The sequence below is a fragment of the Panthera tigris genome, chromosome B4, assembly GCF_018350195.1.
Source record: "Panthera tigris isolate Pti1 chromosome B4, P.tigris_Pti1_mat1.1, whole genome shotgun sequence".
NCBI lineage: Eukaryota > Metazoa > Chordata > Mammalia > Carnivora > Felidae > Panthera > Panthera tigris.
Genome location: NC_056666.1, coordinates 32721306 through 32733461, shown reverse-complemented (window position 1 = coordinate 32733461; position 12156 = coordinate 32721306). Strand labels below are relative to the sequence as shown.

The 12156-nt window shown below is 37.0% G+C and overlaps 1 pseudogene; it reads left to right on the top strand.

Moving 5' to 3' along the window:
- The first annotated feature begins 9669 nt into the window (after positions 1 to 9669).
- LOC102949645 lies at positions 9670 to 10425 on the top strand (annotated as a pseudogene).
- Positions 10426 to 12156: the final 1731 nt, after the last annotated feature.

The following is a 12156-nucleotide window of genomic DNA, read 5'->3' as shown; positions in this document are numbered from 1 at the left end:
AAAAAAACAAGGGTACGAAAAGGAAGAGCTAAAAAAAAAAGGTATAAATAGCATATGAATAGGGCATAAATATCATGCATGGGCCCAGCAGTACACTGGAACTGGTTCATACCAGTTTAAAAATCCAACTGTGCACATTTCTTCCCAGTTCCCCCTGTCATGACATTATGTTTGTAGCTTAAAATCAGCTTTAGTGGAAGAATTTGTACCTCAGAAAGTGGTAAATACTGCAAATCATAACTTTTCTGTTTTCCCTAGAGATGTAGTCATGAAACATTTAGCAGCACCAAGGAAAGGCTGAATATTTGACTCAAAGCTTGCAAGTACAAAAGAAACAAGGGAAATGTCCATTACATGGTTCAAAATCAATAGGATAATTTTATCTAATTTGTAAGGAGAATTTGTAACTATTCTTGTTACTAAGTATAGGTACTTCTTGCTAGGGATTCTCACAAAGAAAATACTAAATGAGGGCTTGGAAAATTCTCTCCCATTCCTGGGTCCTCACTAAATTCAGCAAAAGCAATTGTGCTATGAGTAAGGGGTTTTAATATCATGCTTTTAAATTGCCATTGTACCAAAGCTACAGGAAACTAGGCAATATTTTTCCCATGAAAAGCACAAATTATTATTTTTAAAAAATTACACTATTATCCAAAACAATTCAAAATGAAATTTAATAGCCATGAGAAATTAAATAATCCTGATTACAGAGAAATTACCACAGACGAGAAGATAGAAAGTATAATTCCTATGAGTAACATTATCTTTCACAGCCTAGGCATATTTCTTAACTGCTTAACCCTTAGTTATTAATTTGATGGGTGTTATTTCTGGTGAGCCTCTACTTCTATCTTCTGTCAAAAAATTTCGAGGTAGTTTACAACTTGCTCCATATATATTTACATTGACACACTTGACATAACTCTTAAAGCACAAACTTTATTCTTACTAAAAATAGCAATCTCTGTTTAAAAAAATCTTCATTTTAATTGGGTGTATGTACATTTGCATACATTTTCAGATTTACTCGCCCCTTTAGGTCAATATTTTATGTCCTTTTCATTAAACCAAATTTTATAAAAGTATAGAGAGAAGGAAAAAGAAATTGTAGATAGATTGATAGATTCCCATCCTGTCTTATAAACCGATTTATTCTAGACAAACAAATTTGGTCTGTTCTTCTCTTTTCTGTTTTTAATACAAGTGTTACTTGTTCAGACAAGGGTGTCAGCATCATTGGAATTTCAGAAAAGGAAAAACACTTGTCAACACTTTTACTTTCCTTCATTCTCACTCTTTTATGCATTACAAATGCACCCATCGGAACACAAACACATACACACCTATCTTCTGAGCCATTCACATGTAACACTCAATTTCCAACTTCATCTTTCACTCTGCTAACTGTTAAACTACAATCCTTTCACACTCCTGATGAAAGAACACTACTTAAAATATTGGACAATCATCAACTCTACCTCTTTTACATTACAAAGAGTAATGGACAAAAGAGATTTTTTCAGGAGTTTGTTAAGTACATTACTAATTAAAGGGACACAATATATATTTCAATAGCATTGTTTGTGGAAAATCTATATGTACTCATAAGAAAATTCTTAAATAAAGAAATGTATCCCCAAAAAACCATAAAATAAAAACATACAACAAAAAGATACTCACTGTTAGTACTTCAAGACCAGTCATCAAAGTATCTCTATACATATATGCAGAAATATGCCTTCAATTTATAAAGTATGATTGCAATACAAATCTTACTTTATAAAGGTTTTTTTTTTTTTTAGTTCACGATATTGAAGGTGTTTCTTTGTACTATTGGTTTTAAAATTTGTGGTTTTTAAAAAAATTTTTTTTACATTTATTTATTTATTTTTGAGAGAGAGACAAGGAGCACAATCGGGGGATGGGCAGAAAGAGAAGGAGACACAGAATCCGAAGCAGGCTCCAGGCTCCCAGCTGTCGGCACAGAGCCCAACGCTGGGCTCTAACACACAAACCGCGAGATCATGACCTGAGCCGAAGTCGGACACTTAACCAACTGAGCCACCCAAGCACCCAAAAATTTGTGGGTTTTTAAATTTTGGCTGTTATTGATGATGGAAACTCAAAGCTTATTGCTTCATAAATAAGAAAAAGATTCTTGCATGTTTTAGTAAAAGAGAAATATAATGATCTATGATTAGTAGATTCTAAATTTATTTATCATTTAAAACATTGCTGGACTATATACTCTGTGGTAGAATAAGGTTGGCTCAGAGAAGAGCTTTTCTTTTATGGTTCACATCCTATAAAAGAGATAAAGTTGCAACTGATAAATTACATAGAACAGAGTGAGTGCTACCAAGTCTTTCCTATATATATGTATGGAGCCATTCAACAACTGTTGATGGAGTTTACACTAGTGTCAGGGATAGATCTCAGTGCCCAATAGATCCTGCCTTCAAAGAGCCTACAGATGCAGAGGGAGATAGATGTAAAAATAGAAAATGTAAAATAACGTGAGGGAAAATTGAATCAAGAATCATCTGGGAGGGGTGCCTGGGTGGCTCAGTGGGTTAAGCATCAGACTTTTACGCAGGCCATGATCTCATGGTTGGTGGGTTTGAGCCTCACAAACCTGCTTCAGATTCTGTGTCTCCCTCCCTCTCTGCCCCCCACCATCTCAAAAATAAATAAACATTAAAAAAATCTTCCAGGGATAATTGGGATAATTAAATGGTAGATTGGGTGCAGAAGAGTTTTTCAAAACTCAGTTTGAAGTTTCCAACTTAGAGAGTCACTGGATGAATGAATAGTAGAGATGGAAATACAATGCATCCGTGAAAAAAACTACTAAAGACTTCAGCTTTGGACTATGTAAGTTTAGGATGTCTATGGGGAGGGGGGGAAGATGCCTAAAGGATTTAAAACTTTATTAAGAGGGTGGATCACATGTTAACTGTTCTTAACCCAATTTAAAAAAAAATACAATAAAAGAAAAAGATGCCTATGAGAGTTCAGGGAAGAAATATCCAATAGATATTTTAAAATATAGTTCTAGATTTAGGAAGGAGTTCAGACCTGGAACTAAAGATCAGCTTAATTGGAACACATTGATGATGAGGAAGTGTCCAGAGATGAGGCAGAAGATCTAATCAGGAATCAGATCAAGATTCGGCTGAACTTTATCAGAGGGAAAGTGAGACAAACATAAGTAAATGTTAGAGAAATCATTTTGACTTCTACCTGAACAACCAATGGGGCAGAAGACAGAAGGAGGGAAATCAGTTAAAAGACAACCATATTAATCTAGGTAAAAAATTTTTATGGCTAATGGACTAGGAACAGTGGAAATGAAAAGAAGCGGACTAATTAAAAAAGTAGTAACAGTTTCCTGAGAATAGCCATGAACTTCCCCATGTTCATGCCTTCAATTAGTTGCAAAATTGGACTCCAATGAAAAAAAAAATTAAATAGAAATCTGATGCTCTTCTCAATATATTACCTATATGCCAGGCTGAGAATATCAACTAAATTGACTTACTCTAGCAGCAGTCAATGCCACCACCAGTTAAGTAGCTTATCTCTCAGGACACTGAGAAAGCATGAAAACTGATGAGTGAGAGGCCTTATTTCAGGACACACCTAAACCAGGAATCTGAGATGCTCACTTAGGATGTTTAAATTCAGGGTATTATAAAAATGCCACATAGTTATTGTAAAGTCTTTTGTGCTCAAGTGAATAAAGAAAGCTGTACAAAGCACCCTTGCTTCTTTCTGTAGCACATTCCTATACCACAAGAGCGATACCATCAAAGGAATCACATAATCTCTGCATACTTTTGGTAAAGGATACATAAACCTTGTGGCTGACACACTTTGCCACCACATGGCATAAGGCCAACAAAATATTAAGCAAGTTTCCAACAGCATATTTCAGGACCCCCTGGAAATTGTTTAACTTAGAAGCATAAGTTATAGAGTTAATTCCATTGTCAAGTATGTGAAGAGGCAAAAATTGGGATCTGTTAGACAATTACATACTTGGTTTGAGTCTAGTAAAAATGTCATTATGGCTTTTCTAGATGCTTTTCAAAATGTTGGTTTTTTTTTTTTTTTTCACTTCCTGGTTCACCTCACCCCTGTATCCTTGCCTTTCTGAGTCCTTGGTCTTCTGAATGTCCTTAACTGCCTCCTTTCTCAATTAGCAGCCCACTCTTGCTATTTACCTTTACTTTCTTTTATTTTTTAATGTTTTTGTTTAAATTCTATTAGTCAATATATAGTGTAATATTGGTTTCAGGAGTAGAATTTAGTGATTCATCACTTCAATACAACCCCCAGTGCTCATCATAACAAGTGCCCTCCTTAATGCCCATCACCTATTCAGCCCACCCCCCATCCTCTTCCCTCCACCAAACCTCAGTTTGTTTATCTTTACTTTCAAATTTCAGTTTCTTCAAATATCTAATTGCATTTCATATGTAGAGGGGAAATGACTGTTGTAATTCTTTGGGGCCTTTGCATGGGCATACGGCAACCTTATTTTCTGAAGCAAACACTGAAATAAATCACCTAGTAAACAACTTATTTAAAAAAATGACTAATTAAATTGTTTTAATGTTTATTTTTGAGAGAGACAGAGAGAGAGTGTGTGCAAGAGTGGTGGAGGGGCAGAGAGAGAGGTAGACACAGAATCCAAAGCAGGCTCCAGCCTCAGATCTATCAGCACAGAGCCCAATGCGGGGCTCAAACCCATGAACCACAAGATCATGACCTGAGAAGAAGTTGGATGCTTAACTGACTGAGCCACCCAGGTGCCCCCCAAAAATAGACTATTTGAACAGAACCTTCTTTGTAAATTAGAACATGTAGTTAAGCACAATACTGTATCTGTCATACTGCTAAGTTACAAAGTTTTACATAATAAATGGTTATTTATCTATTTATTACTTTTTAAAAAATAACATAACTAACTTAAATACATGAGTGATGAATAGTAGGATTTCAGACTGTGTGGAAAGGGTTCTTCTCACAAAATAGTACACTTTTTACCTGTATTCTGTATGCATGTAAGGTCATCCCTGATTTCAATATATATACATATACTGGTCTTACAAGCCTTTTAGGAATGTGGCACAGTGTATGTATGTGAGTGAATTTTGGGTGTATAGATATTTCCCATTTAAAAAGTCGCTTTTTTTAGATGTTAGGGGAAAGCTAGTGGGTTTTTTTAATTATTTTTTTATTTAAAACCTTTTTTAATGAGTATTTTTGAGACAGAGAGACAGATAGAGCACAAGTGCGGGGGGGGGGGGGGCGGACAGAGATAGAAGGAAACAGAATCTGAAGCAGGCTCCAGGCTCTGAGCTGTCAGCACAGAGTCCCATGCAGGGCTCGAACCCACAAACAGTGAGATCATGACCTGAGCCAAAGTTGGGCGCTTAACCGACTGAGCCACTCAGGTGCACCAAAGCTAGTGTTTAGTAAATACAAGACCCCGTTCTCAAGAAGACAAGGTAGACAAACATCTAATTACACAGACACCTAAATACACACAATTAACATAGCAATAACTGAAGATTGTGACCATTATGGAATTTGATGATAGATACTGGAAGTGCCCAGTGTAGAGTCTAATTACTAATGTGTCAAGAAATTAGAAATATAACAACATGTCAAGTGCACATTTAGAACAAGATACAAAGGTTGTATGTTTTCAAGAAGTTACTTAGTATTAATTTGGGGGTGGGGGAGAAGAGGTCTTATCTGAAATGTAAATGAATGGTTTTTTTTTTCTTTAGAAATAAACTTTTTTTAAATGTTCATTTATTTTTGAGAGAAAAGGGAGACGGAGTGTGAATGGAGGAGGGGCAGAGAGAGAGATAAAGGATATGAAGCAGACTCCAGGCTCTGAACTTCCAGCACAGAGCTGTCAGCGCAGAGGCCGGTGCGGGGCTTGAACTCACGAACCAGGAGATCATGACCTGAGCTGAAATGGGACACTTAACTGAGTGAGCCACCCAGGAGACCCAGAAATAAACTTTCTTAATACATGTGTATATATGCATATTCACACAGGCCACAGACAAATATAGTTGTATTTTCTGTAATGAAAAAGGAAACAAACCAGAGACTCTGATTACATTTTCATCAACCTATCAGTATGAAACCTAGTTTTATGTGTGTTTCTGTTTCACGAAATCTTATTTAATATATACTTCAATTTATTAGTCTTGAACTCACAGCCAACAGCAATATAACTCATGCCTGAATGAAGCTTACCTAAGACACATATTTTCTCCTTAAGACACATCACAGCCTTCCTGTTTTTAGGAACTTTAGATAGTGTTTCAACACCATGTTCAAGGGCCATTTTAAAAAATAAAATCACCAACCAAAAAAAAATGCAAAATTATGACACTCAATAGACTGGGAAAAGAACACTTGCTTGTGAATGTGAGAACTGAAAGGAAAAGGCAGAGTGTACTCTTGGTCTTCCACTGGGAAAAGTGCATGTTGGACAGCTCAAACTTTCCCCTACTCTGAACATGACTACAAATGGTGTAAAAACACTGCTAGTATCAATTTTGGGGTTACAAATATATTTTAGCAAGCAGGTGAATTATATAATGGAATTTGTGAATAAGGAAGTTTGACTATATATGAAGAAACAATGGATAGATTTTGGACATAATACAGCACAGGAGGAAAAGGACAAGGGAACAAGCTTACTTCCTAAAGGTAGTTTTCAGGCTACAAGGCAGGGAGGGAGAGCCCAAGTAGAGATAGGATGCCTTGTTAAGTTGAGGAGACAGACACAGTTCAGTGAAGCTGATGCAGTTAGAAATTATGAGACCGAATACTAGAAAATAGAGACAATGTATGCACATGTACACACACACACGGATACGCAAACACACACTCACACAGTTCCAGACATTGGCTAAGGAATCCTCTGTGTCTTTGATTACGTACTGACTAAGGTCGATGTCTGGAATCACCATAAGTTCAGAAAGAACATCCAGAAAGTATTCAACCAAACAATTTTTAGAACTAACACAGGGATCGGGACAATTTGTGTTTCTTTGGCCAGAGTAAAGAAACATCATAATATGTGGGGCATTAGAAAGATTCCTCAAAAGGGTGTGACCATTGTAGTGGGGAAAGTTAGCCCAAGAGTAGAGACTGCTATGTATATGCCATACCCCAGATAATAAGCAAGTCTTAACAGAATTGAAATAATCTGTAAGTAACTGCATCCTAGTACCAATTTTAATATTTCTTAATGGAATGAAATAAAATCTTACTTAACAGTGACTGCTTTGACCCCTGAAGACTGATAACAAGGTAAGAGTGTCCCTTCCATCTGCTCCACTCATATTTATAGTGAAGACCCAGAGAGTGTAATAAAGCAATGAATGACAGCAACAAAAAAAATATGGATAGAAAAGGAAGAAATAAAACTTTCTTGTATGCAAACATTATTGTCTAATTAGAAAAGCATAAGGGATCTATAAACCAACTATTGGGAGTTTAGCAAAGTCATAGGTAACAAAAATCAATTTATTTCCATATATCAGAAAAAAATGAGATAAATGAAAAATACTATTTACAATGACATCAAAAATGAAAAACTCAGATATGGCTTTAACAAAATTTATGTAAGATATATATATATCTCATATGGTGAAATGTAGAAAAATACAAAACATTCCTGACAGGAATTAAAGAAGGCTTAATTAAAGGGATATAACACACTAATAGAACAGAGCACTCAATATTACTAAAATGCCAAATCTTCCCAAAATTGATCCATAGATTCAATACAATCACAATTTGGAAATATGATAAGGTGATTTAATATTTTTATGGAAATTCACTGAACCTAGAATAGCCAGAAAAAAGAGAGAAAGAAAGAGAGCAAATTTGGAGACTTCCAGTACCTGCTATCAACACTTACTAAAAATAAGTCAATCAGAACACGATAAATACCAATATGATTTCACTCATGTGTGGAATTTAAGAAACAAAACGAACAAGGAAAAAAGGAAGAAATAAACCAATAAACAGACTTTTAACTATAGAGAACAAATTGATGGCTACCAGAGGGAAGGTGGAAGTATGGGTTACATAGGTGATGGGGACTGAGGAGGGCACTTGTCATGATGAGCTCCAGGTTATGTATGGAAGTGATGAATCACTATATTGTACACTTGAAACTAATATTACACTGTGTATTAACTAACTGGAATTAAAATAAAAACTTAAAAAATTTACTGGACTGCTACAATAACCATGACAGTGCAATACTAATGTAAAGACAAAAAAAAAAAAAAAAAAGAAAAATGGAGAAATATAAAGCCCAAAAATAGATCCACACTGATATAATTACTGGATTTTTGATACCAGCATTAAAGCCTTTCAAAAATGAGAGAAAAGTCTTTCAATAAATACTGATGAAGCAACTGGATATTCATATCAAAAAGGGAAGAATCTTGAATATTACCTTATATTGTATATGAAAATTAAATACAGAATTATTTTAAACCTAAATTAGAGCTGAAGGAAACCAATTTGACAATAAATTATATTTTAAAAAAAGAATCTAACAAAAAATATATATAAGAGCTGAAGCTGTATAAAAAACAGGAGAACATCTTTGAGACTTTGAGTTAGGCAAAGATTTCTAACAGGACACAAAGAGCTTGAACTATGTGAGAAATATTCATAAAATGGATCAAACTAAAATTTAGTTTAACTTATATATAAATTTGTATATTATATTTATATTTGTTATATATTATTTTATATAAGTTCAATAAAACTAAAACTTGTACTGCAGAAGACAATTATAAAAAAATTAAGATGCAAGGCAAGGACTTGGAGAAGATATTTTCAAAATATACATCAGATTACTGACTATCTATTTTGCCACTTGTTTATATACCACTTATTAAAACAGTAGGGAGGACTTTATTCAGGACTATTTCAGATGGTGTTAGGACTATTACAGCTGAAAGAGATCTGAAAATCACTTATGAGGGGATATCAAGGGTAGGGGGATTCTTGCTAAACTGACTGTACAGGATTCTTGCTGAAGGCAGACCAAGGGCTTAGACTTCAAGAATGGAAGATAAGGAATTTGATTAGATATCAGGGGTGATCAGATACCAAAGATACAGAATTCTCTGTCAACTAATTTTCCAACATTCTTACCACAACCGGACTGGGAAGGCTGAAGATATGAAAGATATGACCTAGTGATGAAGCCTGATCAAAAAGAGGGAGTGCCATGGAAGAGGAGGTGAGGCACCAGGAAGCATCCAGCGTGATGCAGGCTGCAATCCCATGGCACCTCAAGGCCCCATCAGGCCATCTTAGGCCCTGCCTTGCCATCTCCTCTAGTAGGTGACCTGGGCCAGGCCTGGGTCCCCTTCATCTGCCCACCCTCCCCACCCTGGCCAGGACTTGCCATGCTTCCCAGCCATCCCGGGCTTTACTGGGCTCAGCATGGTGCCAGGGTCAGTGTTTGTTTTGGATCTCTGGACAGGTGAGGATCCTGTTAAGGGTCACCCTCCTGAGGCAGCGGTTCGAATGGTTCAGGAGATTGTGGGCTCCTTCTACAGGGGCAGGAGAGACCGTTTACAGGTCATTTCTGATTGTCACATGATCTGGAGCACATTTGTGTATAGTGGAAAGTGATGCCCTCCCTTCTTATGACATTTTAGATAACAGCAAGATTATCAGTGAGCAGTCCTGGAAGGAACTCAAAGTGCGCCCTCCCCACTATTACCCGGTTGAGACTGACCTACGCTGACCATCAAAGTTACCTCATATGGTGGAATGGTGGGCCAAAGCACAGGATCTCCCATGCCAGCAGAAGATTTAGAAGTTTCAGATCGCCCAGGTGTTTACAGCACAATGCAGTGCTTAGGGAGGGATACAAGACTTTCTTTAACACCCTTTACCAAAACTACATTCCCTTTTTTTCCTTTTTGGCAGGCATTGGTGATACCATGGAGGAGCTTATCTGACAAATAAAGGTGTTCCGCCCCAGCATCCACATTGTGTCTAACTACATGGACTTTGACAAAGACAGTTTTGGACAGGGATTCAAGGAGTCAGCTCATACACACATACAACAAAAACAGCTCCATTTGTAAGAACTCCAGGTACTTCCAGCAGCTTCTGGACAAAACCAACATCCTCCTGCTGGAGGACTTCGTGGAGGACCTCACTATGGCTGATAAGGTTACCAGTGTGGAGAGCACTCATTCTCAAGATTGGTTTCTTACATGACAAGGTGGAAGAGCAGTGGGAGCACTACATGGACTCCTATAATATTGTGCAGGAGAAGGACCAGATGCTGGACATGGTCTGCTACAGCACATCCTGAACAGTGGGGACTGGATGGAGACGTAGGGCTCCTGAGTGTGCAGGTGTGGGGCCAGGCACTGCAAGCCACAGAGAAAAGGAAGCCTCACCTAGAGGCCATCCTGCTAGGAATGCTGTTCCTCCCCATGGGTACAGAGAAGAGTCCAGGGTGATGCAGCTGCTGAGCCCATGCTCCACACTCTTCCTTTCCCAGTGTCTTCTATGGTGTTCTGGGAAGGCTTGTGGGAGGCCCTGCCAGGTGGAAGGTCCCACGAGTTTGAACACAGGACCTACAGGATGTTAGCACTCTAGGGACCAACTGGTCCAGGGATTCCTTTTTCCCCAAATTTCTAAACATGGGAAGCTGTTCTTCAAACAAATCTAATGTGTGAAACAGATCAAAATTTAAAAAAGAAAAAGAAAAACCAAAGCCAGGACAAAACAAAAAAACAAAAAGAGGACCAGAAGAATCTACCTAAAGTTTGGTCAAAGAGAGTCTTGGTCAACAATTACAACTCAATGTTAAGACAAAATTAACTAGATTCTTAAAAAGAAAGATTTGAATGAAAACTTAACCAAATAAGGTAAAAAATGGCAAATAATATAAAAAGATATTCAACATTTTTATTCCTTAAAAATGCAAATTAAAACAATAAGATACTAATTCATACATAAAGGAGTTTAAATTAAAACATTGACTTAGATGTACAATTGGACTCTGTAGTTTGCTGCTGGAAGTGCAGAATGATAATCACTTTGTAAATTATTTTGGTACTTTCTCAAAAAATTATATATGTAGTTACTCTATGACACAGAAATACCACATCTACAAGTTTACCAGTAGAAATGAAACATATGTCTACACAAAAAATTTACATGAATATTTAAAATAGCTTTATTAGCCAAACCCTCAAACAACCAAAATGCTCATTGGCTGGTGAATGGATAAATATATTGTTGTAAATCCACAGGGTGAAGTAGTATACAGCAATACTGTTTGATGACAGTTCTCCATCAAACAAGGTTTCTACACTTCCAGTGGCAACTTTTTCCCAGATTGTCATTTAAAGGATGGTTGTGGGCAAAAAGCTTGGGAGAACAGAGACAGTGTCTGTATTGTGTGGCTTTTTCCTGACTAGCATAATGAAGATGATGTTAAAACGAGGCAAGTTTTTAATTCCTTTGCTTTTGGGTGTGTCAAGTAAGAAACTGCTGCGGCTGAGGTCAGAGAGGTTTTTTTCCTGCTTTCTCCTCTAGGGTTTTGATGGTTTCGTGTCTCACATTCAGGTCCTTTATCCATTTTGTCTAAAAGGCAACCAATGGAATGGGAAAAGATATTTGCAAATGACGTATCGGACAAAGGGCTTTATCCAAAATCTATAAAGAACTCACCAAACTCCACACCCAAAAAACAAATAATCCAGTGAAGAAATGGGCAGAAAACATGAATAGACACTTCTCTAAAGAAGACATCCAGATGGCCAACACACACATGAAAAGATGTTCAACGTCGCTCCTCATCAGGGAAATACAAATCAAAACCACACTCAGATACCACCTCATGCCAGAATGGCTAAAATGAACAAATCAGGAGACTATAGATGCTGGAGAGGATGTGGATAAATGGGAACCCTCTTGCACTGTTGAAGGAAATGTAAACTGGTGCAGCCACTCTGGAAAATAGTGTGGCGATTCCTCAAAAAATTAAAAATAGATCTACCCTATGACCCAGCAATAGCACTTCTAGGAATTTACCCACGGCATACAGAAGTGCTGATG